Below are 8482 nucleotides of genomic sequence, written 5' to 3'. Positions count from 1 at the left end.
CTTCTCAAATGCCAAAGAGGGCTTTAATACTTCCCCAAGGATTTTAACTGATGCCTCCTAGAGAGCCCATACCTTGCTGCAACTTACACATGCACGTGCATTTTCAGAAGCATAGGCTGAATGATGGTGGCTTCACACAAATTTCACCAGCTCTGAAAGCTGGGAGTTCGCAAGATCATTCTGTACAAGTGAATGATTTCATTAAGTTAGAAGCTAAAACAACAATTTCCCGGCAAACTGGCCTGTACATAGATAGATAGACAGATAACTAGACATAGGGCTAGATTTATTAACGCCCTACGGCTGCAAGTTCTCACAAGAACTTGCTCGTGGTCATTTATCAAGCAGCGGTCACCAGACCTCTGCTTCCCTAGCCTCTTCGCCACCTCTAATGTGGCGAAATTCAATCTCCTTGGTCTAGACCGAGGAGATTGACAGCTCCTGCCCATGCGTGATTGGCTGTGCGCAGGCAGGGGGCGGGATTGCACGCGTGCGCAAAATTGCGCTCATGTGCAATGCCGAATACCTGCGGGTATTTTCGCCCCGCCACAGGCGAGCTGAGGCGTACAGGGCGCATATACGTGCCCCTGTACGCCTCAGCTTTAATAAATCTAGCCCATACAGTGAGAGAGAAAAAAAACAAAAATAGGATCTGCACTCTCTGGACAGTGATCCACAAGGGTGCAGGTACCAATGTTATATAATTTATATCTGGAAAGCAGACCACACTGGATCTTGAAGCAATGTTCAAGTATAATAATAATATATTTATTAAACTTGTTATACAGGTTCAAATCCCCAAATCTCGAATTCCACACTCAAGTCAAAATAAACTTTTATGATTCAGAAAGAGCATGCAGTTTTAAGACACTTTCCAATTTACTTCCATTATCAAATTTTGCACAGTCTATTTATATTCACACTTTCTGGGGAACAAGATACTACTGAGCATGTGCACAAGCTCACAGGGTATACGTATACTAGTCTGTGATTGGCTGATGCCTGTCACATGATACAAGGGGCCGGAAAATGTGAGAAAAATAAGAGATAAATTTGTCACAAAAAAATCTATTGCTTATTTGAAATGCAGAGTAGGTGTAAAACCATTGTCTTTTTATTATGCACCTGTTAAAAGGTACATGAAACCCAAAAAAATTATTTCATGATTCAGACAGAGAATACAATTTTAAACAACTTTCCAATTTACTTTTATTATTTAATTTGCTTCCTTCTCTTGTTATCATTTGCTGAAAGGTTTATCTAGGCAAGTTCATGAGCAGCAGAGAAACTAGGTTCTAGCTGTTGATTGGTGGCTGCATATATATATTGAATGTGATTGGCTCACCCATGTGTCCAGTTAGAAACTAGTAGTGCATTGCTGCTCCTTCAACAAATGATTCCAAGAGAATGAAACAGATTAGATAATAGAAGTAAATTAGAACGTTTTTTTAAATTGTATTCTCTATCTGAATCATGAAAGAAAAATTGTGGTTTTGATGTACCTTTAATTTTGCAATTCTACTGCATTGAGTGGTCCTTTACTATTTTTTCCTGCCTGTAAGTCACAATCCTCTCTGCATGTGTCTTTGGTTTGGTTTTTGTGTTCTAAAATGCAAATAATAGTCTATTTAAAACACTAAATAGTCTCTTTCTGATTACAGTAATGTACTATCTTTCTGAGGGTACGATGTATACAAAAGTGTTACACATAATATAAAACTACCTTTAGGTTGCATGTATAAGCTGTATTACGACATGTAAATATTGTGTAAATGACATAAGATATTGTTGTTTACACTTGATTCCATTCCCTCTCCATACTGTCCCATTTTACAGATTGACAACAGCCACTGCTATTGGGAATTATGGGAAACACTATTTAACTTCATTAACTGATTTTTTTTTTTTTTTTTTAATAGCACCTAAAGCCGTGCCATGCATGAAAGCATTAACTTTAAATATGTTGATTTAGCAGGATGTTAAATGGACAGTGTACCCCAAAATGTTGTCACCTTTAATTTGTTCCCAATGATCCATTTTACCTGTTGGAGTGTTTTCAATTGTTTACAAGTAACTCCTTTACACTTATTTGAGCATTTGAAATAGCTGATTTAGCCTGTGGTATCCACACTATACTGAAAGTCCACGCTATTGACAGGCAATGTAAACACAGCCAGCAGAAAAAATTACACTTACAGTAGGGTGTAGAAGAGCTAATAAAATTATAATTTTCGTTTGTTCTCTCTAAAAGTATTGAGCTGAAACATGTGTACACACGTGTGTGTGTGTGTGTGTGTACACATAGTGATAACACTATGAGATCTGATTTTACCTGCAAGCTCAACAAATTATAATTGGCTGTAGTTTCAAAGCAGAAAACAAGCTGTTACACAAATAAACCTGAAATTGCAATTTCTCATACATTTTATACTCTGAAGCTGGTATAACAAGTCATTGTAAATACATTAAAGGAAAAACTGTTTAACAGTCTACTGTCCCTTTAAGTTAATGGGTATCTAGAACGTTAAAGCACTGGTGTGTCCTTGGCTAATATTACAATGCTTCCTTTTAGCTTTATAGGCAGAAGAAAATTTAAAAGAATAATTACTGTGAGTCAAGTTATTTACTGTGAAAAACAAACCAGTCAGTTTCCCCAACGTTAACATGCACTGTGACATGTGATGCCAAAGAAAGACATAGAAAAAACACAAAACAAAAGCAAATACCAGCTCCAGGGCACCTCTCTTTCTTATCTAAACAAAAGCCGCCTTTGAATCCTAAGCAAGTCAGCGAGAGGCCTGAAATTCTCCTTTAGTATTAAAGCTCTGACTCTCAGCTTCAGCAGCTCCCTGTCTCACCGGACTTACTCCCCCACCACTGGGGATTTGTGAACATCACTAATTTCTGCTTCCATCATCCACAAGTGCTAGAATCCCACAAGGGAAGAGCTTGTTTTTTTAAGGTTTGTTTTCTCTTTCTGTTTGTTTGTTTTCTGAATTTCCCATAAGTCTGTGTCTGTTTGACTGGATGCACATTGAAATGGCTTATCAGGCCCAAAGGAGACAAGGGGCATTTTTATTTGATAAAACTAATGATACCACTTCCTTCATTTGAGAATTTTCTATATATTTTCCCAAAAATGAAAACAGTGAGGTTCTTTGGGGTTACTAGGGGTTAGAAGGTTCAGTACTTGCTATACCTGGTCAACCTCTGGGCTGTGGGTTCAATTCCCAAAAGGGCCAGCTTCGCTCCTTATGCTGAGCATCACAGAGTTAGGTACAGGGCCGGCTCAACCATGGGACCAAGTGGGTCCAAGGGACCCAGGCAGCACTTGACAAGGGGCAGCACTTCAGTGACTTAGTCAGTCACTTTCAGACCCAGACCATTATGCACAAAGATACAGAATCAGTCAGGGGTGACATTCAAGGTGGGACAAGTGCACCTTGGCCCTAACTTCTATCCCACTTATTGCACATTGATTGCATGCAGGTAGGCAGACAGGCTTGGTAAGGTCAGTGGCCAGGCTAGTAGCTTGATGTGCTAATCAGTAATGTTACTACTGAGGGGTGTAATTTCATTCTTTGAAATGGGCAACACAATTTTTTGAGCCGGCCCTGGTTAGGTATATGTACAAATTCTTTATGGTCTGCTGCTTACTGGTTAACAGACAATATCATGATCTTTTGCAATGTGCAATCATTTATGCATAGTTGCCACATCCAAAGTAAAAAGTTAATTTACTTGAAAGACATAAAAGCAAACGTTTTCTGTATGGGAGAGATAAGTACATTTCTAAAATCCTTCATTATAGCACACAAGCTGTTTCAAACACTGCCCTGTGTTAGTCATTGACAGCCATGTTCTCAGCTGCCGCAGCAATTACACTATTCCTGCCAATCAATTGGTCACATAACGGGTGCCCATTATGGGCTAAATTACAAGTGGAGCAGTATATAACGCTCCTGCACTAACTACACTAGAAATAAGCTTTTTGCGCGCGTCAGGTAGCACCGTATTACAAGTTGAAAATAAAATGTTTTCGTTCACGCGCTAACCCGATGCGCGCAAAAAGCTGACGTTACAATATCACACATGTGTTAACCTATTCCCCCATAGAAGTCAAAGGAGCAAAAAAAGTGGGGGTAGAACCCTTACCCCCTACTCGCGCACAAACCCGATTGAAAATCCTCAAGTGCGCTAACCCAACATGAAAATATGAATATTTCACATTCCAATGTTCTTCACATTGCAATTTATAAATACTTAGAACATATTCTGCTATATGTACACACACACACACACACAATATATATATATGTATCTCTTTGTTAAAGCTATTTGCCTGTCTTATTTTTCTAACACATGAGACCTCATATTTTTGCGCCCTTATAACTTAATTTTGTGCACTTTTTTTAATAGTGTTATTATGAGTGTCACTGCATTTTTAAATGTATTTTTGATGTGTTTTGTGACTTTTGTGTTGCGCAAAACAGTTAATCAGAGGTCTGAATTTGCGCTATCCCGACACGCGTTAACTTCAATTGTGCTCAAGCAAATCGCGTTTACTTTCAACTTGTAATACGAGCGCTACATCCGACTCGTGCAAACAGCTGCAACAAACCTGGTATCTTATATGGTCTCTGAGATATGATCCACAAGATTAGTGATGATTAGTTTAATGCCGATTCAAAACGCACAATGCGCTTTCACATTACAGCCTAGTTATGGATAGTGAAGCGTCTCACTGTGCTGTGAATTTACATTACACACAAGCCTGGGACAATATACATTTACTAACTAAAGTGACACTGTATCCCTCTCTCAGTTAAACTAATAACACTCATCAAACTACAGCACTAGTCTTCTCATTGTGTCAGAAAAACGGCAATTGACAAAAGAGTGCCATACATCCTAAGTAGTAAATGATGACTACTTGAAATGGGTCTTTTTATTCCATTATAAATACATTAACACATGCATCCCATTGCTCGCTTGAAAAGGAGGAAAACATTCTTCAAATTTCATGGCTTATAGTTATCAGACAATTTACAACACAGCTGATAGATATTGACACCAGAATATGGCTACAGAAAAAAAGAATCAACAAGAGAGTATGAGGGAAAAAAAAGAACAAAAAGAAAAAGCAATATAGAAAGAATAAACAAATGAAACAAAATATAATAAAATAAGAGTCAGGAATAGCATTTTTGTAGTAAACAATTCTACACTACATATAGTTTTACATTTTGTCAGCTTTTCCTGTAATTTAACTCTGCACCTAGAGAGGCAAAAATGCATTCTCCAGAATTCAGAGCTCTTACCCTGCAACATTCTACAGAGTGTTTTCTTGATCAGTGCAGTAGCTCATTATATATGTATAATTGGTCCAACAGGAGAGATGGGATTAACAATAATCAAGAGATTTTTCAAGGGATATGTTCCTTGACTGTAATTATGGCAATTTTTGTTATCAAAATCATTTTAAAAGGTGTTAAAATATTAGTTTTATGCAGAAATTTGTAATGCAGTGAACAATTACTATTGCATACTATGGGCTAGATTTATTAAAGCTGAGGCGTACATGGGTACGCCTCAGCTCGCCTGTGGCGGGGCGAAATTACCCGCAGGTATTTGCCATTGCACACGAGCGCAATTTTGCGCTCGCGTGCAATACCGCCCCCTGTCCGCGCACAGCCAATCACGCGACCGAGGAGATTGAATTTCGCCACAATAGAGGTGGCGAAGATCTTAGGGAAGCAGCGGTCTGGTGACCGCTGCTTGATAAATCACGGCGAGCAAGTTCTTCTGAGAACTTGCAGCCGTAGAGGCTTGATAAATCGAGGTGTGTGTGTGTATATATATATATATATATATATATATATATATATATATATATATATATATATATATACTTATACACACACAAAAATACTTGAATTTGCTTTTATATCTTGAAAGCGTTTACACAATTTGCACATTACTGTCACATTTGTACTTAGTTAAAGGAAAATAAAAATCACAATTAAACTTTTATGATTCAAATAGAGAATATAATTTTAAGATACTTTTCAATTTACTTTAAAAGGGACAGTAAACACCAAAAATGTTATTGTTTAAAAAAGATAGATAATCCCTTTATTTACCATTCCCCAGTTTTGCATAACCAACACTGTTATATATACTTTTTACCTCTGTGATTATTTTGTATCTAAGCTTCTGCAGCCTGCCCCCTTATCTCGGATCTTTTGACAGACTTGCATTTCAGGCAATTAGTGATGACGCCACAGGTGTGAGCACAATGTTATTTATATGGAACACATGAACTAACGTCCTCTAGCTGTGAAAAACTGCCAAATTTATTCAAATAAGAGGTGGATTTTAGAGGCTTATAAAATTAGCAAGCATATGATCCTACCTAGGTTTAGCTTTCAACTAAGAATACCAAGAGAATAACGCAAAATTGATGATAAAAGTAAATTGAAAAGTTGTATAAAATAATATGCACTTAATCATAAAAATGTAATTTGGACTTTACTGTCCCTGTAATTACGAAATGTACTATTTTATTTTGGTATCCTCTGTTTAAAGCCATAAACCACATGTCTCTTGTAATTGGCTCACCAGATTGCTGCTCTGGTGTTGACTTTAACCCCTTTCCAGGGGTTAACACAGTTTTATGCATGAAATAGTGCAAAAATAAAATGCTCCAACACATTAACACATCACTTTTATGTCACTTTAAATGGATATAAAATATTTTATTTCATTGTTGTAATAAAAAAATAAAAAAACACTAACAGTGGGTTATACTTAATAGAAATAAATATGTATTATTCATCATCTTAAAAGGATTTACTAACCTTTGTTAGTGAAAGGTCCTATCACAGTCCCACAAGAGGGCTGTGGTCTCTATAGGAAGGCAAAGTAGCAGTGTTTCCTTTTAAATGTTACTATATTACTAGCTGCAGTCAGTTTATTTCCCATGCTTGGTAGAAGACTTTTGCTGCAAAAGTTTTGCTGCAAAAGTTGTGTGACAATAAAACTTAAGTTATGTAGCACTTGCTTGCTTATCTAGCTGTGTGCAGTGGCTACAGTGATAATTTCTAAGGGCTCATTTAGCTAAAACAAACAAGATGTTTGTTGTTTTTAAACACAATCTGTTTATTTTTAGGTTTACTTGGATTTAACAAATTCAATTAAATGAGTAATGTTTCATAACCCTGTCAATTTTACTTTACTCCAGTCCTTTTTTATATATAAAGTAACCACTGTATTAAAGTTATTGGAGTGAGTCACATATAATGAAACCAATTTGCTTTAATGAACACACTACAAAATAGAGGGAAAAAGTAACTGTGTGTGAATTCACAAAGCTGTTATCATTCCTTAAGTAGCATAAAAATAAACTCCATAAAAGGTATACAATGCATTAATAGCCACAACAAATACATTTAAAGATTTTGCTAGCCCTTTTTTCCCCCCTTACAAATATAACTTTCTGTAATCTTGAAAATGCATCTACTAGAATACCTAAAAGCCATGTTCAGTCAACAAGTAACTTTTGCTATGTAAAAAAAAAAAATTATATATATATATATATATATATATATCATAATTTATGTAAGAACTTACCTGATAAATTCATTGCTTTCATGGTGGCAAGAGTCCATGAGCTAGTGATGTATGGGATATACATTCCTACCTGGAGGGGGCAAAGTTTCCCAAACCTCAAAATGCCTATAAATACACCTCCCACCTCACTCATACTTCAGTTTAACGTATAGCCAAAAAGTCCTAAACAAGAAGTTTTAATCTTTTTTTAATGACTTTTATAACTTTATAGAGAGGAGTCTGATTACAACTGTTGCTTATTTTGAATATCCTTACTCTGTCGCTAATTTATTATCAACTTATCAGTACCAGTACTCTATTGTCCCTTTCTTTTCTTTATTCATTACACACACATTGCACAATGCACTTTGATGAACTTATAACTTATTGTTCACTATTTATATTGATATATTGCACATTACATTTATATTAGTGTAAATATACAGTTTTTACATATAACTCATGTATCATACATACACACTTAGTCCTTTAGTTGTATATCTCCTTCATTGCACATTACATATTTTCTGTGGTACTGTGGTATGATAATAATTTTGCACATGTCACTAATGCTTATTTTTGTTTACTTATCAGATTTACCATCTTATAGTACTTTTCATGTTATGGACGGGTTAGATACTCAATCACATTTCGTTGTCCCTGTTTTTTTACTTTGTCCAAGGACAATAAATTAATCTAATCTAAAAGTGAGGTGTATAAAAAGCATGTAAAAAGAGGAACTGGAAAAAATAATGTGCTTTATACAAAAAAAATCATAACCACAAAAACTAGGGTGGGTCTCATGGACCCTTGCCACTATGAAAGAAATGAATTTATCAGGTAAGTTCTTACATAAATTATGTTTCCTTTC

This window comes from Bombina bombina, chromosome 2 (genome assembly GCF_027579735.1).
Source record: "Bombina bombina isolate aBomBom1 chromosome 2, aBomBom1.pri, whole genome shotgun sequence".
NCBI classification, from domain to species: domain Eukaryota; kingdom Metazoa; phylum Chordata; class Amphibia; order Anura; family Bombinatoridae; genus Bombina; species Bombina bombina.
The sequence above is the reverse complement of the archived record's forward strand: the minus strand, read 5'-3'. Positions refer to the sequence as shown.